The 27,366-nt window shown below is 40.5% G+C and overlaps 1 protein-coding gene across 1 annotated transcript in view; it reads right to left on the reverse strand.

The window, feature by feature from the left end:
• The window catches only part of lrfn1 (leucine rich repeat and fibronectin type III domain containing 1), a 238,416-nt gene extending 214,450 nt beyond the window's left edge, over positions 1-23,966 (reverse strand). The window contains exon 1 of the mRNA XM_017719121.2: positions 23,498-23,966. The gene's annotated coding sequence lies outside the window, so the exon portion shown is untranslated. The remainder of the gene's footprint in view (positions 1-23,497) is intronic.
• Between the last annotated feature and the right edge of the window lie 3,400 nt (positions 23,967-27,366).

Raw genomic sequence — 27,366 nt, forward strand, 5'->3', positions numbered from 1 at the left:
TCCTGATGCTTTGTGTCCTGCTGGGTAATCTCTCACCCTTTCAAGCTATGGTCTACACGTCTACCACTTTTTGTTGTGCATTTTTTTCTTAATGATCATGTCAACATGGAATTTGGACCATAATAGGGTGATGTGTGTGTTCCTTTTCGGTTGATCCTGTGACCTACAGTGATGGGCGTTTTCTGGGATTTATGGCTGGAAACTTTTGGATAAACTTTACTTGAACCCAGCGGCATAATATAGACGTAACCATTGTGTAAATGTCATATGATGGCATATGCTTTTGTTCACTGGGGTGCAGTGGGCAGGTCTGGGTTCGATTCCCCAGCCGGGCAACCAAGGTCTTTTCTGGGTTTAGTTAGCACATTCTCCCCATGGCTGAGTGAGCCCAAAGACAGACAGTCAGGACAGCTGGGGATACTACATTGCCTTGAGGTGTGTGTTAATGTGTGTATCTGCCATGTGATGGACTGGCAGCCTGTCCAAGGTGTTTCCTGCCTTCCACCCAGTGAGCACTGGGATAGGCTAAAGCACATAGTGGTTTGGGTGATGGATGGACGCTGTTGTTCAGTAATATAACAGTGACATATTATTATTGATTGCCATACATGTTCAAATTGTACACAGAACATGTAATGAGGTACAAAGAACTGGGGGAAGATTGAGAAACATCAGTAACCTTTGATATGTGGGCAACATAACACTCCTAGTGGGATTTGTAAGGAAGATTAAAAAGCAGATTTAGGATTGGGGGAAGGAACTTCAATAACCTTCACTATGTGGATGAGATAATGCTCAATGCAGGATTTATGAGGAACGTTAAAGAGCAGAGTGAAAATAGTGGACTTCAGTTTGACATGAAAAAGATTAAGGTTAAACCAGGAAAGACGCCAACTTTGCCATTGATGGAGAAGATGTGGAAATGGTGGACAGCTTTTGCTGACTGTTGAGACCTTCAAGCCTCAATGTAGTGCTCAGTAATATTCAATTGTGCTGTATAAACCAAGCAAAATATTTTACTTGTTTGTAAAATTGGACAAAATCCCTCAAAGAGTAAGGCTCCCATTTTTTGAGGGAGGCAACCACGAGGTAAATATCTCGTTTAACTCAAATATGTCAGCCTTTCCAACTTAAGCTAGAACATAACTTTTTTTTGCATTATGTACTTTTTTGGTTGTGTTATTTTCAGTATTTCAGCACAACCATATGACATCATTACATCAGGAATTTGCCTGTTTTTTATGTTAATCTTTAATAAACACAAGCTTTCAACTTGATTTATACATATATATATATATATATATATATATATATATATATATATATATATATATGTGTGTGTGTGTGTGTGTGTGTGTGTGTGTGTGGTGTGTGTACTATTTTAAGCCATACAAGTCTTAATAGTCACACTGTAAAAACGAGTGGTCAGTTCAACTTAAAATGATGTAGTAACTGATTTCATGACTTTTCTTGAGTTGAGTCGACTTGAGGACACCAGAGTTCACACAACTCAAAGGTTTTAGTTGAGTCAAAAATTATCCAAGTTACTGTTTCTAGTTCTGCATCTCTGTTAGAGAAACTAAACTGAATGTGTTTTTACTCAGTTTCCCCACTAGCTGGCGCTCCTTCTATCACACAGTCCCATCTGGCATATTCTCCTCTTGGGTTTCTGGATAATGGAACGCTGTGGTGTTGCTGGGATTCAAAGTCACAGCCTCCAGATGTTGGGATGAATTATTACACAGCCACACTTCAAAGTCAAAACAACAAATATTCTCTCCAGTGTATGAAACATCTGTAGACACCATATCTGAGCTGCTTCATGTGTTCCTCAGTGGTACAGTGGACTGAGCCGTCTACCCGATGGGCGGTTGTGTGTTTGAGTCCCAGCGATGCCACAGCCATCCATGAGTGTGTACTCAATGTCTCGCAGGATGGTGTGCTGGAGAAAGTCTTGGCTGGTGAGGAAGTTGAGTATAAAAAACAAGTTCATTTTATTTACATCACTGAGATGTAGAACTAAAAGCATTAAGAGACATTTTGACTCAACTAAGCCATGTAATCAGTTACTACATCATTTTGACTTGAGCTGACCTCTAAATTTTTACAGTGCAGGATTCCCTTTAATAACCAATCCAGCACTCAAGACTGGCATCCAGCAGAACAAGGATGAATTAGCTTGACAAGAACTTCAAATATCTCTACAGACAAAGTTCAGAACTGTCCAGGTGATGGTCCTTTATAGACAACAGGACATTCTGGAGAAATACAATTTGTATGGTCACCAACTGACATGCCAAAGTTTGCTCTATATAGCCATCATGACATCATACATTATGGTACCTGTCACAGCAATTGTAACCTGGCACTGTTTTGTTGCCGGAAATAGCTTGACCTGTTGACTAATGATAGCATATGACATCTGCTGTAACATGTTAATGACACAGTTAAGTCAATGATATGTCAATGTAACCTAATCTCCATGGGTCACATCTGCATTGTACTGTTAGTTATCACCTACAGAAAACAAGTATGACCTGGTGGACCACCGAAGCTAAAGCCAAATCTTTAAGCTGGTAGGAAATTGACGTGGTACTCAACAACAATCGAGCTTCCATTGTAAAATGAAAAAAAAATAAAAAACAACAGTCCTGAAGCAGTTTACCAAAGGGTATCTTCAAATGTCCCACCACTAGATAAACATTAAGGAGTTATTCATCAAGCGGCGGCACTTTGAGAGTTGGCCGCAGGTTGATGAATTGCATACTTAGCTCGTGAGATAGTGAGGGAAGCGAATACTCTGCTGGACATGAGTCTGGAGAGGCTCATTTAGAAACATCCAGATGAGAGCATGAAAACAAGAGATGCATTCCCCCTCCCCCTCCTTTTGCACCCTCTCCTCACTGAAAAATTGACTGGAGAAAACAGGGCTGGGATAATAGATAGCTTATGCTCGCTGGCTGCGAACTTAGCCATTTCATTCCGGACTCCGTTCATGCTGATAGACTGTCTTCGGAGCAAAACACTGGACGGATACCCAAATCATTGTGTTACCGTAACACTAGAAGCAGGCGTCAGTGTTGATGAATGAGGGTGTTGACGATGGACGGAAATCTGAGGCCGGTCGCCGGCCCTTCCCTGCATTCTGATGAGCGACCGGTTTTTAATCAAAACTGCAGTATCTGTGGGGAACGGATACAGCTCTATTCAGCTTACTCTGAGTAATATGAGGTACACGGTGAGTCAAAACATTTCTCACTGACCCCCTCTCCTACGCCACCATTACTCATACCCGAACATGCAGGACCTGCCTTTTGTTGAACGTGTTCCTCACCTTGCAAACTTACCTACTTCTGCAGAGTGACAGTTCAGCTTCTGCTTGTGGTTAGTTAAGTGTGTATTGACTGTAAAAGCTCCACTTTGTACATCCAATCACTGTCCACTTTAGTCCCACCATGTAGGTCCACTATAAAGGTGTACAATTACAGACTGCAGTCCATTTTTTTGCCAGCCCATTTATTATTGACCAGTTTCTGGCCACAAGGCTGTGTGTTGACCAGATATTATTTGGGTGGTGTTCCATTCACAGCACAACACTGACCATAACATGTTAGCGTCATGGTAAATTATTATTACTATGCAGCATTTTAAATGTGAAACATATGTAAATGTATATTTACATAAATAAACATCCTTCACATGTACCTATTTTGACCAAGGCTGAGTTTGGGCTACTATATGTCGAATGATATTTTTATCAACATTCTGTCAAGCATGTCCAACATTGCAACAGTAGCTACAAAGAAATGCCTATGTGGACGCAGCATAATGTAAATGTGGATTGATTGATTGTTGCCTTGACTTTGACTTTCCAGAGCTTCTGCATTATTTAGTCTTTGATATGTAAACTAAATCATTCGGGGTGGTTTGTTGTGAAATGCTCTGTTCTAGGATATTGACAGTCTCAATTTAATGCCTCTAAAAGCTCCGTCACAGAAAATTATTACATGAATTGGGTATGAACACCCTGCCTGAACCAAGAGAAATCGTTTTACAATAGTTTTGAAACAAGGTTAACGCCTAAAACTTTATATATGCATATATGTGTGTTTTGGATAGTAAATAAAATGGCTATATTTACATTTCTGATACTGCGACACCTGGTTCCTATCACCACCATTGTATAAAGTCAGTGGACCACTTTGCATGAAATGACTCATTATATAATTTTATTGGCTTCTCAAAGATTAAAGTATGCTGAATTAAAAAAATAATAACAAATAAATAAATAAATAAACAGTGCAATTCCCATTAAGCTTTTGCCTCAGCATTCAATCCAGCCTTAGCTTGTTATATGGACAGTTTGTCCCTAAGCTCTGTTGGTTGTCTCTGTGTAGCACTGGCATTGGCTATGACGAGGAGTGACATGCCAAGAAATGCGGGGTTGGACTGGGGAGCCATGCCAGGATTGGTCAGTTGGATGCGCTAGCAATGCCAGGATTGGTCGCTTGGATGAGCTTTGCAGTGCTAGGATTGGTGACAGTCTGGAAGGACGACGTGACAGATGGAGACCGATCAGCTCCATGGGGATGGAGCTTTCACACCTAGTGACCCACCGCAATGCGTACAACCCCCTCGGGACAAGACCTACTGTGAGAGATAGTCCGGAGTGCATGCCAGCACCCCCATGACATTATTAACAGGCGAAATGACCACGTGTTTGGCCCTCTGGCATTCAAAGCCAACGTCGGTATGGCATTTTATTGCTGTCCCGGCACTTATTATGTAAGTGGAGAAGGTCATTAAGAACTATAATAAGAAGTGTACTTCAGGAATAATTTGGCATTCATGGGAATTAATGGAAGAATCTGCTTGGAACTCATGTCTAGTGAGGAGGGGGAAATGAGGGGGTTGGAGGAGATAATGAAGCAGAGATTATCCGGCTGCTCATCTGGGCGTCTAATATGTTAAAGGGATAGTTTGGTACAAAGAAACGGAACTGGAACTGGCATTGGAATCGCAAGGCCAGTGGGGTTGCGTCTTGGTATGCAAGGTATGGATTGCATATAGATGTGGTTTTGTGGCCAATGAACAACCTCTTCATCTTATGCTAGAACTGCATAAACTGTCAGCATCACATTTTCATCAAATCATGTCAATAATGTATGATATACATGCATTGTCTATAAAAAAGGAACATAGGCAAAGAGAAATATATTTGCCCCTTTTTTTGGACAGTGTTTCAGAAATCCTATAAGCAAGTCAATTGGAGATTACCTAACACACTTTTGAGGGAGGCATGTGTGAAGTTTGGTGGGGTATAAGCTTCCGTTACTGATTAGCTTTACTTGCCTCATGACTCCACTCCACTGCCAAACTAATTCGGACATGCTTAGACCCTCCAAACTGTTTAACAAATTCTGTTAACTATAATATTGCCCTGCTTTTCCAGTGTACTGAATCATGAACAGGGGACCATTTCTATAGCTATAGTTCTATGTAGCGCTCCTGACCTTCCAATGTAAGGAATAGTAATTGATGGACTGTTTAGAGCAAAGTGTTATGGAAATTCCCACTTTGGGTAGGTCCAAGACCCTTTAGTAACTCAAAATTTTCTCAAACCTCTATTTGAGAGATTTGCTTGAAAATGCAATACAGAGTAAGAGCCTGCAAAAGGTTATAATAAGGATATAGTTTTGTTAGTATAGATTTTAGTTATATATATTACTTCCATTATATGTTAGCCACATTATCCTTGTGACACCAATGAGAATAAGAAAGAAAAAACATGAAAGATGGGAACTGCAATAGAAAGTACAATACAGAACATTCAACACTTTGTGTGTGGCAATCAATGAGAATTTTCCATCTCCAACGGATGATGGAAAAAGTGTGCATGTTCAACATTATGTTCTCCACAAATCTCATTATTGCTTGCCTTTCTTTATCTCCTTCTCTCTCTCTCTCTTACTCACTCTCTCTGCATCAATGTACCATTTCCCTCTCCTCTGTTTAGATGCCAAATGGAGCCTGGCTTGTTCCAGGTGCACCAGATATTTCCCTCTCTTATCATTTCTCTGGGATGTCTGTTCCCCGCATTCTGATCTAATAGAGCTACAGATCTGTGACTCACTCACACTGCCTGCCTATGTGTCCTTTCCCCCTCACTCCCTTTCTCTGGCCTCTGTACCTGCTGGCAAGAAACAAGCCCATGCCTGGATGAAGCCTTAACTTTTTCATTTGTTCCTTCTTTTCATGCTGATTTTCCCTTCAATGGCACCTCTGACAGCTGTGAAACACCCCACAGCCCTCAGAACCTCATAGACAGCTTATCTTTTCCCATAAATCTCTCTGCCTTGTCTTTTTGTAACCAACCACCTCTCTCTCACTCATTTTTTCTGTATGTCTTTCCCTACCGAGATTTGGGAACATTTTGAGTAACTAACAGAAAATGAGGACTGTCCAAAATGGGAATGTGCCTAATCAGTGGCATAACTACAATCTTATAAGCCCAAATGCTAAATTCATAAATAAGTATATAAATAAATAATTCTCCCTCCATACAAAATGACTTTCAATAACTAAAATGAATACATATGCAAATGTACTTGCTGTTCTTATGTCTCAAACATGCTGGTGCTCTCAAGGCATGCCACTCCAGCCACTAGAAACTACTGTTAACATTTATGTTTCATTAGACCACCTATTTAAGATTTTAGATTTATAAATAATGAATGCATCATGTTTTAGATTGTGAAGGATCCACTTGAACATTCTTGCCCTGGTGTACATGCATTTTAAGTAAGAGGGAAATTTCAGGGCTGCAGTGTTGAAGAAAGCTAACTGTTGTTACACTTCAGAATCCTACAAGGGGAAGCTGTCATTTTCGTTGTCATTTGAAATGTTCCCTTGCAGTAGTTATGCCGCAGTCATTGACACTGTTTGAAATCATCTGTCAATTACTGTTCCCTACACTGGAAAATCAGGACACTTTTTTGGGGAAACTCAAATGTGTGCAAAAGGCTTGCTCATCACTCCGTAACAGTAGTCAAAAAAGCACAGCCAAGAAATGACCACATGTTACTTTAGTTATGAGGCTAAAGAAACAAGTAATAAGAACTTATATTCAACCAATTAGCATGGTTGTAACTGCATGACAATCATTTTACATTTGCCTTACACCATGTTGAGTTGGTAAGTATGCACAAATAGACTTCTATGTGTGGATTTGCCATGGAATGACAAACGTTTATCCATAAAACTGGACAAATGTACAACCCCAATTCCAGTGAAGGTGGGACGTTGTGTAAAACATAAATAAAAACAGAATACGTTGATTTGCAAAAAATGTTCAATTGAATACAAAGACAAGATATTTAATGTTCAAACAGATAAACTTTATAGTTTTTTGCAAATATTCACTCATTTTGAATTTGATGCCTCCAACACATTCCAAAGAAGTTGGGACAGGGGCAACAAAAGACTGGGAAAGTTGAGGAATGCTCAAAAAACACCTATTTGGAACATTCCACAGGTGAACAAGTTAATTGGGTTAAAAGGGAGCATCTCTGAAAGGCTCAGTCGTTCACAAGCAAGGATGGGGTGAGGTTCACCACTTTGTGAACAACTGTGTGAGCAAATAGTCCAACAGTTTAAGAACAATGTTTCTCAACATGCAATTGCAAGGAATTTAGGGATTTCATCATCTACAGTCCATAATATCATCAAAAGATTCAGAGAATCTGGAGCATTCTCTGTAAGTAACCGGCAAGGCAGAAAACCAACATTGAATGCCAATGACCTTCGATCCCTCAGGCGGCACTGCATTAAAAACCGACATCATTCTGTAACGGATATTCCCACATGGGCTCTGGAACACTTCAGAAAACCACTGTCAGTGAACACAGTTCGTCGCTCCATCTACAAGTGCAAGTTAAAACTCTGCCATGCAAAGCCAAAGCCATATATCAACAACACCCAGAAACGCCGCCAGCTTCTCTGGGCCCGAGCTCATCTGAGATGGACTGACGCAAAGTGGAAAAGTGTGCTGTGGCCTGACGAGCCCACATTTCAAATTGTTTTTGGAAATCATGGACGTCGTGTCCTCCGGGCCAAAGAGGAAAAGGACTGACCGGATTGTTATCAGCGCAAAGTTCAAAAGCCAGCATCTCTGATGGTGTGGGGGTGTGTTAGTGCCCATGGCATGGGTAACTTGCACATCTGTGAAGGCACCATTAATTGCTGAAAGTTACATACAGGTTTTGGAGCAACATCTGCTGCCATCCAAGCAACGTCTTTTTCAGGGACGTCCTGCTTATTTCAGCAAGACGATGCCAAGCCACATTCTGCACATGTTACAACAGCGACTGTTGAGCAACTGAAGTTGTACATCAAGCAAGAATGTGAAAGAATTCCACCTACAAAGCTTCACCAATTAGTGTCCTCAGTTCCCAAACGCTTATTGAGTGTTGTTAAAAGGAAAGGTGATGTAACACAGTGGTAAACACACCCCTGTCCCAACTTCTTTGGAATGTGTTGCAGGCATCAAATTCAAAATGAGTGAATATTTGCAAAAAACAAAAAAGTTCACCCGTTTGAACATTAAATATCTTGTCTTTGTAGTGTATTCAATTAAATATAGGTTGAAAAGGATTTGCAAATCATCATATTCTGTTTTTATTTATGTTTTACACAACGTCCCAACTTCATTGGAATTGGGGTTGTGCATTCTTTTATCCATTTTTGAAGATAATTGTGTCATAAACTCCACAAGCAGGTCTATTTTAGATTACTCAACAATTCAACACCGTTTTAGGCAAAGGAAAGCTATCCCTTTTAAAAAGTAAAATACTGCCTTGGTGACTCACGGCTGATTATTAAACAGCGTTGTTGTTGCACGATTCCTAACTTGCCTCGAGAGTCCGTGTTCTGTCCCTTTGCTTTTGAGCCTTTGGCATGTGTTGCTTAGCACAGGCAGATGGCCATTTACCTTAAAGCAACCATAAAAAGTTCTCTTTTTTCACCCCCTGTTGTGCTCGCCTGCTTTTGTTTATTTTCTTTGTTCTCTTTGTTTGTGTTCTTCTTAATTAGATTTCGCCTGTTTTTTCTTACTGTTCTTTGTGCCAGGGTCTGGAAAGACTCATTCTTGGGATTTTTTTTTTCTCTCCACCACTTTTTCTGAGGCAGCAAATGATTTGAGAGTGCTCGCCAAAATGCAGAAACTGAAAGGCACTGTGTGTGTGTGTGTGTGTGTGTGTGTGTGTGTGTGTTTTATAATGAATATGCAGACCAGCGCCCATATGCACTCCTCTGATGGACAACGGCACTCCTTTTTCTTTCAAACAACTTATCAACCCACTGCAGGCTCCCAGTCCATCCCTGAGGTTTTTTTATGGAATGCAAGTGCTCGGCATACCGAAAGTGTCCGGAACAATGCCACCACCACTGGAAATGACTTCTAAGAGTGTTGGATTAAAATAGCCACTTCCTGGGCTGCCACGCATCCAGTTTTCTGGAGGATGCATATTATCACAACTTCATGACCTTAGCATGCCTTTTATATTATATTATATTATATTATATTATATTATATTATATTATATTATATTATATTATATTATATTATATTATTAAGAGACCCTTTTAGTCCCACAATGGGGAAATTTTCACCTCCACATTTAACCCATCCATGCAGTGAAACACCACATACACAATAGTGAGCACACAAGGGAGCAGTGAGCACACTTGCCTGGAGCGGTGGGCAGCACCCAGGGAGCAGTTGGGGGTTAGGTGTCTTGCTCAAGGCTACCTCAGTCATGTATTGTCGGCTCTGGGGATTGAACTGGCAACCTTCCAGTTTCCTAACCTCTAGCACACGACTGCATCTAAGGCTGGCCCTAATCCTAACCCTAACTAAACAGGGATACATATACTATATTAATAAAACATGATCAGACTGTGACATTGGCTAATTTTGCTGTAGCCTGCATTTTTGCTTAACCCCTGAATAATGTTGCCATATTGCTCCTTTCTTTGGATGCAGTTTTGCTTATTTCTGCCCAGTTGCTATTTTTTTGGTGATGATACCACCTACGCCAAACATGGGTAGTAACGCATAGCAGGGAGTTAGACATTTGAAGTTCACTGGTGTCATTTCGGTTTCAAACGTCAGTTTCAAAATTGATACTGTGCTTCACTTATAGAAGTGCAAAAAATTACAGTTTCCAATGTCCAAAATGTCACTAAGAAATGGCAGTTAAGGGGGACTCTGGAAATTGAGGTAAGACTGGGAACATTAGGAAAACTGATGGAACTGCTTATATTCTGGCCAGAAAGGCAAAGCAAAAGCCCCATATGACAGCAAATGACCCAACGGGCATCACAATGTCTATATAAGCCACAGGCATTTCGAAAACAAGGACTGTGGACTGATGAAACAAAAATTGGACCTGTTTGGCCGCAATCATCAAAGCTATACTTGGAGAAAGAGGGAGCAGCATTTGATGAAAGTTTGTGAGGCATCCAGTAGCATAACAAACACTACATGGATAGATGGAAGAATGGATTTCACTAAATATCCACAAATTCTGGTAATAAATGTGACAGAATGTATCAGAACTCTAAAAACTGATGACGAGACTTCTGTGACTTGAAAATGATCCAAAATATACCCCATCATCCAACATCCAACATCCAAATGCTGCTGTCAGAAGAAAACCTCGTATCTCCAAAATGGTTTACAGGAAAAGGAAAAAAAACGACTTTACTTTTAATGTAAATCAGTGGAGCCCGAAATCTTTTTGGGCCATTATTTTTGGTCCATTCTTCATGAAAGTCAACATGAATTATTAAAATGATGTCAAAAACTGAAAAACAGTGACATGCATCATGAAATACTTTCCCTCACAATCCCCTGACTTGAATATCATTAAAAATTGGTCTTAAACAGTCTGTGCATGCAAGACAGCCCAAAAATATCAAAGAACGAGAAGCGACTGGGTGAATATTCCTAAAACAGGATAGAAAGACTCACAACAAGCCACATCTGCCACATGGGGTTTCGCTAAGTGCTGACTACATATAGCAAGTCCACCATAACATTTGTAGAAAAGTGTTTGGATTTCTTTAATTAGTTGGCCGCACAAGTTGTGTTTACTTCTTTTCACCCCAACTTAACCCTGAAATCTGCAAAATATGTAACAAAAATTGCAAACAACTAATACAAGCAAAGAAACAAGACCAGCTACTCTGAAAATCACTGAAATCACTGAACTTGCTTTAATTACTATCTCACAAAACACGTTAATTTGAATGGACCTTCTAACCTCGGCAGACAGATATGCCTCTCTCCTCCAGGCCATGCCTATGGCTGTTTTGCCCAGTGATCACAGAGCTAACGCTACGTGCTAACCTCTATCCCAGGATTTAACCGTTATTATCTGCGGCTAAAAAAGCCTCCTCCCCGGTCTCTGCCTCAAAGCTGCTTAGCGCCTGCCCCGATACCCCCATCAGCCAATCATCAGCAGAGATAAATAGCTCCAGATCAGTCAAAGACACAAAACGTGCAGCTCACATACAATGAATGCTAAGCGCTGGATTACGGGCGATCTGTCTCTAGCCGTAAGCTCTGCTAATGGGGACGGAGGACATTGATTCCGTGTGATTATTCATGCCATCATGCAACACGGTCTCTGCTACAGACCCCTAGATAGTGTTCTGTGCAACGAATTGCTAACACCAGCCTTTCGCCAGCACGCTGCATACAATTTAATACTTTTAAAGAAACAACGCATGGCAATTAGATATAGCAACCGGGATTCCCAGAACCATTAGGACATGCAATATTAATTACAATTAGAAGAGACTGCAGAGACCAGCTTTTAATGGAGTCAAGGCCAAGGGGCTGTCAAAAAGTGCTACATATCATTTAGAGGGATGCAATCTAGACAGACAGTGGCTCCATGAAAGAGATAGACTTGCTTAAAGGGACACAATGAAAAATGTAATGCTACATCTGTCGTGAACATGCGCACAGTGGTGCCGCGGTAGTCTCTGGAGTGATACTCGCCAGTTTAGAAACAAGAGAACTCCCTTTTGATGATGTATCTTGAAGGTAGGAGGAAAAACTACAACTGCTTTGGGGTTTTTCCTTCAAGTCATTCCGCAGAGAGAAGGAATTACTCGAACAACAGAAAAGGCTGATCAGATAAGGAGAACAACAAGCGAAACGCTCTAGTTAGTGAAGCTGGCTTTTCTCTTGGAAAAAAAAAGGTAAAATACCTTATCCCTGGCATCCATTTAGTGCTACATCAAGACAGAATCACTGTTTTCCTTGCAATTTTGATTGACAGCCAAGGACAGAGTTAGACCAGTGCTAGATCGGTTGTATTTATTAGGCTATAGATCAGTGCCAGTGGTCATAATTGGTTGACACCACAGGGATTGCCAGTGGTTGTGTAACAGTTGCATCATGCATGCTGTACTCTTTAAAAAGATGGTTATTCAGGTGTACTTTAGTACGTAGAACCATGAACACTTAAAGAACCATTTGTATGATAAGGTTATCCTTTGCATCATGATTATAGCGCCAAAAAGGGTTCTTCAGTTGTTGACATCATAACAATAGCAGAATCAACACATTTTCCATCAATCAGAAAGATTTCACCATGCAAAGAACCATTTAGTCATGCAAATAGTTCTTTGAGTGTTCATGGCTCTGTATAGAACTGTTGTCTTTACTGAAGAACCATCCCTTAAAGAGCGTAGATGCTAAACGAAAAATCAAAATGATGCAGAATCATAAATTCTGTCAGAAATAAAGGTAGTAAACTGTCACTGGGGTGGTTCCCTCAAGGCTCCATCTCAGTGTCTTTAGTCAGGGAACATAACTGAACCATAATCCACTGAGATGATCTGTTCTAAGCTGGACTGACTCCACACACCCCGTCTCGCCTCCAGGCTTTTATTCTACTGTTATGTTTTAAAACATTCGGTTATGAAAAGGTACAAATATCAACTTTTCACCTGGAGAAACTGATTTAAGCTTCACAATCAGACCTTAGAACCACCGTAGAACCTTTGAGGGAACATTTACACTGTTTGAACCTTAATGCACAAAAATGTACCTGAAGAGAACCTTCATTACTAACAGTGCATGATAAGCAATGAAGGATGGAATGCTCCAGTGCAGAGTACTGCCTAACATGAGAACATTAAAACCTTCTATTAAAAAAACACCATCAGTCACGGTTTCTGTCTATCCGTAGACACTCATTAATCACTCAGTTCACTTCCAAACTGTGCTGAACCTCAAACTTGACTGACATCAATCACAGGCAAAATTCCTGAACAAAGAAAGCAATGCCTTGACCTTTAAAGATCCATGCAAGTGATCCCATCACCTCGAGACCTTGTTATAACATTTTGGCTTGTTTTGAGTACTAAACAATTGGCAACCATCCTTTTCTCAGGACTGAGTTGACCAACAGCCTGTTATCTTAAGCCCACATGTAATAACCCTATAATAATAATATCATTTTGGGCAGTCGTGGGCTGGAGGTTAGGGAACCAGCCTCGTGACCAGAAGGTTGCCGGTTCGATCCCCAGGGCCTACAGCACATGCCTGAGGTGTCCTTGAGCAAGACACCTAACCCCCAACTGCTCCCCGGGCGCCATGGATAGGGCTGCCCACCGCTCCAGGCAAGCATGCTCACTGCCCCTTAGTGTGTGTGTGTTCACTAGTGTGTATGTGGTGTTTCACTTCACGGATGGGTTAAATGCGGAGGTGGAATTTCCCCGTTTGTGGGATTAATAAAGTATCACTTAACTTAACTTAATAACACTGTAATAACTTTTCTCTGCAAGCTACAAAACATGATTTACTTTGCATATGAATAAAAATTCAATCATTAAGATGCAAATAAAGACCTGGATATGAAATGTCTCACTGAAGAGAATCTTACAGACTCAGATTTCATAGCAGTGCTGGTGAGAGCTGCTGTTTACAACACAAATTTAGCCATTTCCTATAAACCGACACATCTTCTGAGTTGTTATATGCCTTGTTGACAATGGTACAACAGTGTTAAATCTGAAAAATATTTTTCGGGGACTATCTTCCCTTTTAATGTTGTATATCTACCTCTCCACCATTAATACGTGTAAAAATATGTGTTTTGGGCTAAAAGCTTTTTTCAAAACTATTGTAAAACAATATTTCAGGCATCCGGCAACATATTCTTTGCCATTTTGTGTTGTAAAATTCTGCGAGGGAGCTTTAAGAGACATGAAATTCTCGCCTGGTTCTCATCACCACCCTAGCGAACAATGTCGGGTCAGGAAGTGTTCTCAAGAATTTCTCATCAAACTCTGAATAACTTTACATCTTAATGACTTCATTATGCAGACATGTTGAGAAAGCAATAGAAGTGCATATTCAATGCATCCCAGTCCTTCAGTGAATTACTTAGTGCTGAGCTTAAGACGGGTTTCGATGGAGAAGCGTTGAAAGTGGCGCAACGTGGGCTAGAAAGGTGGCTGGGAAACACATCTAGAAGCAATTTTAATGAAACTGTAGACATGCAGTCTAATATCAGGATGACGTCAGCCGACCTCAGCAATCATCTCAGCCATCTGACAGTGCTAAAATGCATCTGGGGTCATTAGTGCCAAGCATCATCTTGGATCCCCGTCGCAATGCATGCATTAGCAGTGGATCTGAATGAGTTACTCCTACTCTGCGATGCCTGATCATCAAGTCCACCAACAGCACAGGGAAAATGCGCCAAGCCTCAAAGTCCATTAGCTCTGGTGACAGCATTAGTAACGCCTTAATGTGACGAGGACAAAAAAGCACCCCTGAATCTCCATGTCGAACGCTCGCTGACTACAGAGAGGTTCTGAGGTGGTCAACACAGCGAGGCTGAATTATACATGACAGGCCAATAATAAGCACAAGCTACCCTGCACGTCACCCAGCTCTCAGGCTGTTTGTGAAATCCACACAGCCAGAAGGCTGTCGCGCTTATCAACACAAACAGGACTAATGTGCATGGATAGCAAACGTGACCACCAATAATTCAGAGATAAAACCTCTAAATTTCACAGTCTAGGTGTAGAGATGGGTTCGTGTTATGATGCATGATTGGACCGGTTGAAATGGAACAGATATGAAGGTTAGTTTAGTTTTGATTAGGGCTGTCCAATCCAGGGATACTTTAACGGATCTATATAGGCTATTTTAGGCCTGGCTTTATTGGGCTATTTTAACACATTGATCTCTATTTACTGGAGATGTGCTAATACAGAATTGTTTTCCCAATGCTGATGTCTTATTGCATGTATGTATATACAATGCTGATGTTTATAAAATGTAGAAATGTAGTGTTGAGTTTTTCCCAAAGCAGCCAATAACATTATTGCCTATGCAGGGATTTGAACACCAGTCACCAACATGCAAAGTCATGCTGTTTAATTGGTATTTAATATGCATTCATAACTCTAAGAGCTAAACAGAGTCCTGTAAAATCTTTACTGGGCTTTCAAGCAATGTGGGACAGGTCAGAGTTACTAACGACAATCACAGGTGGTCAGAACTGCTCCAGAAGGGGGCAGTCAAGAGAGATGTATCTCATAGAACCCAAATAATTCCACAAGCTCTGTTCATGTGGTGAGGCTAAATGTCAATCTCGCTGAGCTTAAAGAATGGAATAGGCGACAAAACCATACAATAATCATACCAACCAACCTCGTCTAGAGCCTGGGTGCAAGAGGGGAAGGAACCCAAGCCCACCGTCTGCCCCTGGACCCTACACATGCACGTGCCTACATCCAATTGTGAAGTAATCCTGTCAGTGAAGGATTACATCAATCCCTTGTCCAGTGGGAAAAGATGGCTATTGCAGTTCGGCCTTCAATTTGAGATATAAATAATTAAACCCCTCAAAATACAATAGAAAAAATCCACCTCTATGATAATGCTGACGTCTGCTTGTTTCTGAAAGCCCATTAATTTGCCTGCCTAATTAATGGGCTGAAGTGACGTACCTAGAACTTTGAGAAGATGTTCAGTGATGGGTTTTTGCCCAGACATTTGTCCAAGCCATTTAAAATCAAAATAAGATTGGTTGATTCCACAGTTACTGCATAATTATGCAAGTTTTTAAACTTTGATCTTAAGGACTTCAGCTCTTGAAGTTATAGCCAATAGGATAGCTCGATTAGCTATATCTATGTAGATACCAAAGGGAAAAAAAAAGATTCCTGATTGGCCAATAGGTCACAGGGTGTTTCAAGAATTAAACTGTTTAATTCCAATTTAAAACTTAACAATGAAACAGGATTTGTATCGTAGCCATATAGACGTTACCTGGTGGGATTGATAAAGTAGTGGCTAGAATCACTAGAATGGCCCAAATTACAAAGGTAATCAATATTAAACAATAAATTTGTGATTTCAAAAAGTAGGTCCAAAAAAACTTAAGCATGCACTAAAACTTAAATTAGGCATCTGTGGTTTTTAGAGTGATTGACAGCCTAACATGCCTTACTTGAATTTAATTTGCTTGATATGTGTAGTGGTTAACACCTTTGCCTTTCACACTGTAGACTGGGGTTCAATCCCCCACTAGGGCAAGCACCCTACACTATACCAATAAGAGTCCTTGGGCAAGACTCCAAACATCACCTTGGCCTACCTGTGAAAAAATGATCAAATTGTAAAGTCGCTCTGGATAAGAGTGTCAGCCAAATGCCATAAATCTAAATGTGCTGTGCAGCTGTATTATCTACCAAAGTACAAGCATTCCATCATACTCAGTATCAGCAGATATTCAATGTTAAAACAATTCAGATCAAGAACAGCTGGAACTGGAGCTTGTCACAGCTTTATGTACCATGCCAAATACAGAATAGCTAAATCCAGGTGCTTTAATTAATGAAGGATCTACAGGGGAAATTAAATCAGTTGTTATTTTGTTTGTTAATAAGTTCTACATCAAGATAAGTTGAAAGACATGATGGAAAGACCCAAAGAGCTGAGCAGATTTTTAACTGCATCAGTAAAAGAGTCCTTGCAGGCTGTCATCTAATGGTAGGCAATCCTGACTTACCCTTTCTCATAGGAATGTATATTTGGATAGAAGTCTGGCAAAGCTCCAGCACTACAGGTGGTCAATACCATCAAAGCACCCTTCAAATTCTCCCAGAAGCTAAGAATTTAGCGTATTTATCCCAATGTCTATTACACAAGCAATTAAATACCAGATGTTGGAACGGTATTGTTTGCTCTCAGCTTGTACTGTGGCAAAGAGATGCATCTATCAGAGTCCGTTTCATTTCTAAATAGAGGAGATGAATATTTTTCCTTGTGCATTTTTGAAAGGTCTAGAGTCGGAAATGTAGAACTGAAATGTACAAGTTCTGACAGGTTGGGAGATTATGCAGATATAAAACTGTAGGTTAGCACCAATGAACTATACTCATCTTAAACTAGAGATTATCAACAATAAACTATACTCATCTTAAACTAGAGATTATCAACAATGAACTATACTCATCTTAAACTAGAGATTATCAACAATGAACTATACTCATTTTAAACTAGAGATTATCAAGAATAAACTATACTCATCTTAAACTAGAGATTATCAACAATGAACTATACTCATCTTAAACTAGAGATTATCAACAATGAACTATACTCATTTTAAACTAGAGATTATCAACAATGAACTATACTCATTTTAAACTAGAGATTATCAACAATAAACTATACTCATCTTAAACTAGAGATTATCAACAATGAACTATACTCATTTTAAACTAGAGATTATCAACAATAAACTATACTCATCTTAAACTAGAGATTATCAACAATAAACTATACTCATCTTAAACTAGAGATTATCAACAATGAACTATACTCATTTTAAACTAGAGATTATCAACAATGAACTATACTCATCTTAAACTAGAGATTATCAACAATAAACTATACTCATCTTAAACTAGAGATTATCAAGAATAAACTATACTCATCTTAAACTAGAGATTATCAACAATGAACTATACTCATCTTAAACTAGAGATTATCAACAATAAACTATACTCATCTTAAACTAGAGATTATCAACAATGAACTATACTCATTTTAAACTAGAGATTATCAACAATGAACTATACTCATTTTAAACTAGAGATTATCAACAATAAACTATACTCATCTTAAACTAGAGATTATCAACAATGAACTATACTCATCTGAAACTAGAGATTATCAACAATGAACTATACTCATTTTAAACTAGAGATTATCAACAATGAACTATACTCATCTGAAACTAGAGATTATCAACAATGAACTATACTCATCTTAAACTAGAGATTATCAACAATGAACTATACTCATCTGAAACTAGAGATTATCAACAATGAACTATACTCATTTTAAACTAGAGATTATCAACAATAAACTATACTCATCTTAAACTAGAGATTATCAAGAATAAACTATACTCATCTTAAACTAGAGATTATCAACAATGAACTATACTGATCTTAAACTAGAGATTATCAACAATGAACTATACTCATTTTAAACTAGAGATTATCAACAATGAACTATACTCATTTTAAACTAGAGATTATCAACAATAAACTATACTCGTCTTAAACTAGAGATTATCAACAATGAACTATACTCATCTTAAACTAGAGATTATCAACAATAAACTATACTCATCTTAAACTAGAGATTATCAACAATAAACTATACTCATCTTAAACTAGAGATTATCAACAATGAACTATACTCATTTTAAACTAGAGATTATCAACAATGAACTATACTCATTTTAAACTAGAGATTATCAACAATAAACTATACTCATCTTAAACTAGAGATTATCAACAATGAACTATACTCATTTTAAACTAGAGATTATCAACAATGAACTATACTCATTTTAAACTAGAGATTATCAACAATAAACTATACTCATCTTAAACTAGAGATTATCAACAATGAACTATACTCATCTGAAACTAGAGATTATCAACAATGAACTATACTCATTTTAAACTAGAGATTATCAACAATGAACTATACTCATCTTAAACTAGAGATTATCAACAATTAACTATACTCATCTTAAAATAGAGATTATCAACAATGAACTATACTCATCTTAAACTAGAGATTATCAACAATGAACTATACTCATCTCAAACTAGAGATTATCAACAATTAACTATACTGATCTTAAACTAGAGATTATGAATAATTATCTATATTGATCTTAGACTATTGATTCTCACGAATTAACTATACTGAACTTAAACTAGAGATTATCACTAATTTTCTGTACTGATCTTAAACTATTGATTATCAACAATTAACTATACTGAACTTAAACTAGAAATTATCACTAATTTTCTGTACTGATCTTAAACTATTGATTATCAACAATTATCTATACTGATCTCAAACTAGAGATTATCAACAATTATCTATACTGATCTTAAACTAGAGATTATCAACAATTATCTATACTGATCTTAAACTAGAGATTATCAACAATTAAGTATACTGATCTTAAACTAGAGATTATCAATAATTATCTAAACTGATCTTAATGTCTAGCTAAGCAGAAACTACACATACTGAGCTTTGCTCATGTATGAATTATACTGATGCTTGCCTGGAAGTTAATGAAGTAAACAGATCTTCATTTATAAATTAGCCTAAATGGGATGATATTCCATAAACAAGTTAATTGGCTGAATGGCATCAATGAATAATCCTGATGTTAGCTCATAGTTTAGCATCAGTGAACTATACTATTTCTAATCTATGTGTAAGCTATAGGCCATAGGCTCTTAAACTGGTCTCATAATGGTTTACATGAATAAATAACAGCGGTGTAAGCCTTTAGGTCAAGCTATATATTTAGGATCTCATTGGTTAGAATGAATGATGTATACTGATGTCAGCTCATGCGCTAGCATCAGTAAACTATACTAATGGTAGCCGAGAAGCTAATATCAATGAGCTGTATTGATGGAAGCCTATACTTTAGCGTAGGCAAACTGAGGCTTTACTCACAAATAAGCAAGGGAAGGTAGGGGAGGACACTGATTTATGAGTCTAGTTCATATTTTTACCTTTTTTTTTTGTTTGGCCTAATGACTTATTAATCATGAGAATGCTCAGTGGTGGCATTCTTGATTGGCTCAAACCTTTTTATGGCTTTTTGTATCCATGTGGATGTTGTAAATGTGTAGATCTTTGCCCGTCCATGTGCTCTTCCTCCTGAGTCAGTAACTGTGTGTGATGTGAGTAATGTTATGACTCAGCATTGTTGTGTTGTGTCACCAAATGCAGACAGCAGACCGTTAAGCCGGAGGAAGATGACCCATGTGTGTCGGCCCACCGACCACGACACGCACACTCAAATAGCCACCTTGACCATCCTTAACAACCTACTATCCTGGTATGCCACTATGAATGTTTCCCTTGCATTATTTCTGCTTTCTTTCTCCACGTATTACTTTTTAAGTACAGTGCATGGTCAACTGTCAGGATCAGTAGCGATATCGCCTTGCATGTATGCATAATTCAGTTGTTGAGATGTAAACAAAGTCATTCTGAGTGGGTTTTGGTGTGAAATGGTTGAGATCTCTTCACTGTGGTGGTGACAGGAACCAGGGGTCACCATGGCAACCACACAAATATAGCCATTTTATTTACCATCCAGGACCACCAGTGAACCCACACTGGTCTTCTGAGTTTTAATATGCGATGCGAACACAGAGGTAAATCTGAAAAGACATGATGATTTTGGGGACGAACAGGCCTAACAACACCATGTATCCCTTCACCACGAATGGCTTTCAAAAGGTGCTGCAAAAATGTCTCGTTAATAGTTTTGTTTGGCAGCTTTCTGAGGCATCAAACTCTTCAGACGTCTGGTTCCTATCACAACCACTGTGAACAATCCTCTTTATTCAGAGCATTTCAGATCAAACCACTCTCAAATTCATCTCAACAGCTGAAAACAAAACACAAAAACAGCTGAAAAGCTCTTTCGGGAACCAAAAGTGGTTCTTCTACGGCATTGCTCCGGCCTAGCACCATTATTTTTCCGAAAGTAGCTATAAATAAGGTGTTTCATTCCAAAAAACCAAGTATATGCATCAAATGAAGCAATTAATAAAGACGTTTCTTGAAAGATGCTTTTCATTTGTAAGTAAATGGCATGGCCTCGGCCACCCTGAGCTCAATGAGCAGGAGATGAAGAAAACAAATCATGCTTTGGGGTGACATTCGCCTTGAAACACTGGAAACTGCTAGAGTGGCAAATCTCTTCTCCCCAGTGACTCGGGCCACATCTAAACTGAGCTGGAGCAGGTGAGCAAACCGGGAGAGTTGCCAAGCGCTGATATTACCCAGCTCTTGTTTGTTTGTTTGTTTGTTGGTTTTTGCCCACTGGTTTGTTCAGAAAGTGCCCTCGTAGCTCTGACATCCAAACATTCTTCTGAAATCACTGTATAGTTCAAGTTTGCTAGTATACCTGTGCACTCTTTGGGCCAGTGTAGGTCCTGGACATCTAGATTCCAGCATGGTATGGTCCAGCAGACCTACTGAACTTGGCCAAATCAGGAGAATTACGGCTTAGAGTGAAGAAATGACCAAACTGCTCTGATTCTAATCTTGCAGGACGTGAGATAGCCACCCTAGCTTTATGATATGAAATTTGATATGTTAATAGTGCCCTGGATTCAGTCCCATCTAACTGATGTCCTGATGAACTGACCACAATCTTCCTTCCACTCATGTAGGAGATGATATCAGTGCATTCCAGGCTGAATATGCAGCCCATGAATACTTCATGAATTTGGAAAAGTCAATGAAAAGGCATCAGCGTCCCAACAGCAGCACTGACCAACGTAATCTCGATTAATCACCAGCTTTCTCCAACAACCTGCCCGTAATGTGCACTGATATGAAATTAAGCCCCCAAAACCACATTACCGCTGGATGCAATGCCAAAGGCTGTGCTACGTCTCCGTGATTGTTCTGTCAGGGAAGCATTTCATGAATCTTTAAAGCAGCTCATCCACGTCCGGCAGCCCTGGTGCTGGAGATGTTTTGGCTGTTTTAAAGGTCTAGCTCACACACAGCTCTGACCCGTGCTCCACTGTAAAGGCTGGGACACAGCAGGTTTAGTAAGGCCTGGTTTATGATACAGAGAACTTGCCCTTTAATGCGTGATAATCACGCGGGAGCAGCAGAGCCCCCTAGTGGCCGCTGCGCTCAGTACCTCCCTCTGGCTCTGCTCAACCCCAGCAGCGGCTCCTGGAACTCAGCGAAAGTTGTGCCTCTTGCAGCAGACACACCCCAGAAGCAGCACCTCCGGCGCCATCCGCCTCACGCTGCGGCAGAGAATCGCGCAAACGGCGCAGAGCTTCATGCGCGCGTTCGCTGCGCACCGTCACGGTCAGCACTGCGGGTCACTTCACTGCCCTCCTCCTCACCGCCTGCTCTGCTGTAGAGGCAGAGGCCACTGTCTGCGACCCCAACAGGCGCGACTTCCAAACCCATGTGTGTGTGTGTGTGTGTGTGTGTGTGTTTAGTGTTTTTTGTAATAAAGGTTTGTAAAGCGTTATAAAGCTTTGCCCTTACAGGCCACCGTGAGGGCAGCCAGGCTGGGCAGTTAAGCGGCCAACAGGCTGGCAAACGTGGGCAAGCAGGGGGGCTTTGAAAGGCTGAGCCAGCCAACACGCCTGAAATAATAATAATAATAACTACAATACAAAAGAAAAGTATTATAATACGAAATAAAAAGGCGAGACGGTCGATAAAGCAAAATAAATAAATAAATAAATGAAAATAAATAAATAAGCAAGTAAAAAAAAATTACTTTGAAAAAAATGAAATATTACATTTGAAAAAAATGGAAGTTTTGGAAGTGAAGATCAGGGTGAGAAGGTTCGTAAATAAACAAGTAAACACACAAATAAATCAATAAACATGGGGAAAAAAAGCAGATGAGAAAGTCAGTAAACAAACAAACAAACAAGCAAACAAAAAAATGAATAAACGAACGTGCTGGTCGTCCTGCCTATTTTACTGATTTCTTTATTTATTTATTTGTTGCTCTATTTTTTCCTCTTGGCCTCCTCTTGGAGTGGGTTAGAGACCCCCGCGCCACCTGCCCTAACCCAGCAGCACCACCCTTCCATTAGGCGCCCAGACCGAGCAAACCAAAACCCGAAGTTGAAGCTGCGCGCGCGGCCGCAGGCGGAGGGGGTAATGCAGCAGAGGCTGGTGCACAGCTGCCTGTAGCGGCGCTCAAACACACGCTAAGCGGCTCCTCTTCTCCCCGCGGCTGCGGCTGCGGCTGCGGCTGCGGCGCTGGGGCTGGACTGGTATTGCAGGCACGTTACTCTGACCTGAATGCAGCCTGTCTACGCACTGAAAAGCAGGAGGGACAGTTACCTCAGGACCAGGCGCGTCCGGACCGGCTTCAGCACCAGGCGCTGTCCACGTCCCCGGACGCCTCCTCTCCGCGGCTCCTTCGCGCCGATAGTCTCCAATGAGAGAACGACTTACATAAACCCGAGAAAAATCAAAAATATAATAAACCAAAAAAAAAAAGAAAGAAAAAAAAAAGAAAGAACGCACGCTCACACGCACGCGCGCGCGCACACCTCGGGACGTGGATCTCAGCCCAAATCTCCACTTTAAAACAGGACAAAATCCCAGTGAGACGATGCAGGGAGGAGGTGGAGGTGGAGGTGGTGGTGGTGGTGGTGGTGGTGGTGATGGCGAGCTCTGGATCAGCTCTGAAATCGCTGCGCCCAAAGGTGACGCTGGAATCCTCCGATATGCACTTTAATCCACGCGCGATCCAAAGACGGGGGAGTCCAGGGTGAGGAGGGTCTCAGAGAAGCCCACCCTCCCCCGCCACCCAGCCCCCCAAATAAGGGCCCGTTGGGGTGCAAGGTGGGAAAATTGTGGGGGGGAGAAGAAAAAAAAAAGCCCCCCACCACCTCCCCCACCTCCCTTCGCCCACCCCCACCCCCCCACCCAAAAAAGAAAAGAGAGAGAAAAGGCCCGTTGTGGAGGCGCGGGGTCCGGAAAGGGTGTCCTACAAGAGTCTCGCGCGCGCGAACTCAGTCAGAGCCAATCCTCAGCGCGATCCCTTCCATCCTCGCGCCGCTCGTACATCCCGCTTGCGTTTATTTTGCGATCTGAAGACTCCTCACGAGCCAGAGAGAGAGAGAGAGAGAGAGAGCTGCAGGCATCCCACCCACGGCTCCGCAGCCCCCCTTCACCAACCAAACCCACCCCCCTCCTCCGTTTCTCACTCCGAAACGCGGTGAGGATGAGGATGAGGATGAGGATGCGGCCGTTGCGCAGGGCTGGAGCTGCGGGAGAGGCTCTGCAGCAGCGATGGCGTTGGGCTGGGAGCTGACGGGAGTCTGCGAGTCTGGGAATGCGAGACAGCGCGACTCCAGCGGGCACGAGCACGGACTGAGAGGGAGCGGAGGGAGGGGGGAGGAGGTGGTGGTGATGGAGGGGGGGGGTGCTTTCACGCGAGGAGACCTGTATTAATGGTCAGCTGAAAGTGATGCGGACCGGCCACAGAAGAAAGGCAACGAGCTGAAAACACATTCCAATGTAATTCCATCTTCAGAGGGAAAATAAGGGACTTTAAATTTGTAAAAAAAAAAAAAAAAAGTTATCAACGCAGCCGCCGTCTTTCACTTTATTTTCACTCATGCTGACCAGATAACAGAACTATTCACGGTATGCTTTCATTTGTTTGTTTGTTTATTTGTTTGTTTATTTATTTATTTAGAGCTTTTATTTTATGGTGAAAGCAAAGTTCAATTATGCAAATACATTTCACATTAGGTAATATACTGATATGGTTTAATAAAATATTGAGCTTTTTTTATATAAGGGACTGTAAATTTCATTTCGATTTTTCTTTCGCTTTTTCAAAGTATTCTTCATTTTTTGTATTTTTTTTTCAAATTAAGTTCTTTTTCCACCTTTTCCCGTTTTCTTTTTCTTTTTTTATGGCCCAAGCTATTGACACAATCGTGCAATCACGCAAATTCAAAAGTTGTGTTTTTATTGTATATTATGGAACATGCTGACGGCATATAATAATATGGTTAATATTCATAGGAGATCATCAACTTTCATTCAGTTTACATTTTTTTTAGTTTTTTTCCATTTTTCTTTTTAATGATAATAATTTAAAAAATCAGTCTGAAGATCAGATCTTGCAAACCTTCTGCAAATGTGGATAATTTTTTGCGTTTTTTCCCACTTTTTTCTCCACTAATGTTCATTCTAAAATACATCCACTAGCTACACACAAGCCTAAGATCAAAATGCAGAATGTCAAGTGTCGGCTGGAGGGGTGTAAAGAATAGCAACTGGACTCTGGAGCCGTGGAAACATATTCTGTGGAGTGACCAATCAGCTTCTCTATCTGGCAGTCTGATGGACGAGTCTGGCTTTGGCGAATGCCAGGAGAACCTTACCTGCCTGACTGCACTGAGCCAGCTGTAAAGTTTGGCTGAGGAGGGATAATGATATGGGGCTGTTTTTTAAGGGTTGGTCTAGTGAAGTTCCAGTGAAGGGAATCTTAATTATTCACCAGACCAAGACATTTTGGACAATTCCGAGCTTCCAACTTTGTGGGAACAGTTTGGGGATGGCCCCTACCTGTTCCAGCATGACTGAGCCCCAGTGCACAAAGCAGCTCCAGACAGACATGGCTGGGTAAGTTTGGTGTGGAAGGACTTGACTGGCCCTCACAGAGTCCTGACCTCAACCCAACTAAACACCTTTGGGATGAACTAGAACAAAGATTGAGAGTCATCCAACATCAGTGTCTGACCTCACAAATGCTCTTCTGGATAAATGGACAAAAACTCCCATAGACACCCTCCGGAATCTTGTAGAAGCTTCCCAATACTTTGTCAATACAGTGTACATCGCCAGTTTCCTTCCCTCAACATCTTATTAATAACACAGCTCATCAATATGAACTACGTTCAAACAGAAGCTTCAACACAATAAATTCACTTTTTTTCAACTCTACAATTTTAAATAGGCAGTTCATTGTAAACATTTAAGTTTGTGATAGGTGCTAGTAGGTGGATCGGCATGTCCTGACAAGATCGGCATGTCTGAGATATTACAGTATTCAACTAAGAACAGTCATTCAACTAGTTTTAATACAAGATAAAGACAATATGAGTAAACACAAAATACAGCTTTTAAGTGTTCTTTCCATTTGTTAAGGATACAAATATATTTAAAACCTATAATTGGCCCCCTAAACCTAATAACCTACTTTGGAGGGTTTTCAAGTGCAAGCTGCACATTTCAGGTCTTGAGATCGGACTCAAGTCAGCATTTTGACTTGGCCACTCTTAAATGTTAATTTTGTTTCTTTCGAGCCATTCAGAGGTGGACTTGCTTGTTTGTTTCAGATCACTGTCCTTCTGTATAAACATATAACTGCACCTGAGCTTTACACTGTAAAAAATTAAAGGTCAGCTCAACTCAAAATGATGTAGTAACTGATTACATGGCTTAGTTGAGTCAAAATCACCATCCTGCGAGACATTGTGTACACACTCATGGATGGCTATGGCATCACTGGGGCTCAAACTCACAACCTCCTGTTGGGTTGACAGCCCAGTCCACTACGGTCCATTATCCGGAAACCCAAGAGGAGAATATGCCAGATGAGACTGTGTGATAGAAGGAGCGCCAGCTAGTGGGGAAACTAAGTGAAAACACATTCAGTTTAGTTTCTCTAACAGAGATGCAGATCTAGAAACAGTAGCTTGGAGAATTTTTGACTCAACTAAGACCTTTGAGTTGTGTGAACTCTGGTGTCCTCAAGTCGACTCAACTCAAAAAAAAGTTATGAAATCAGTTACTAAATCATTTTAAGTTGAACTGACCTCTCGTTTTTATCAGTGTAGGTCACAAACTGACAGACAGACATTCTCCTTCAGGATTTTCTGATATTGAGCAGAATTCATGGCTCTATCAATTATGACATGTCATCCAGGTCCTGCAGAAGCAAAGCAGCCCCAGACCATCATACTACCACCACCATGTTTCACTGTTGGTAAGATGTTCTTATGACAGAACGTGGAGTTAGCTTCACGGCAGATCTAATAGGACCCATGTCTTCCAAAAAAGGTCCACCTCAACAGTCCTTGGGGTCACCTAGATGTTTTTTGGGGGTTTTTGGCAAATGTGAGATAAACCTTTGGATTCTTTTTGGTCAGCAGTGGTTTGTGCCTTGCGACTATCCCACGGATGCC

The sequence above is a fragment of the Pygocentrus nattereri genome, chromosome 17 (genome assembly GCF_015220715.1).
Source record: "Pygocentrus nattereri isolate fPygNat1 chromosome 17, fPygNat1.pri, whole genome shotgun sequence".
Taxonomy (NCBI): Eukaryota; Metazoa; Chordata; class Actinopteri; order Characiformes; family Serrasalmidae; genus Pygocentrus; species Pygocentrus nattereri.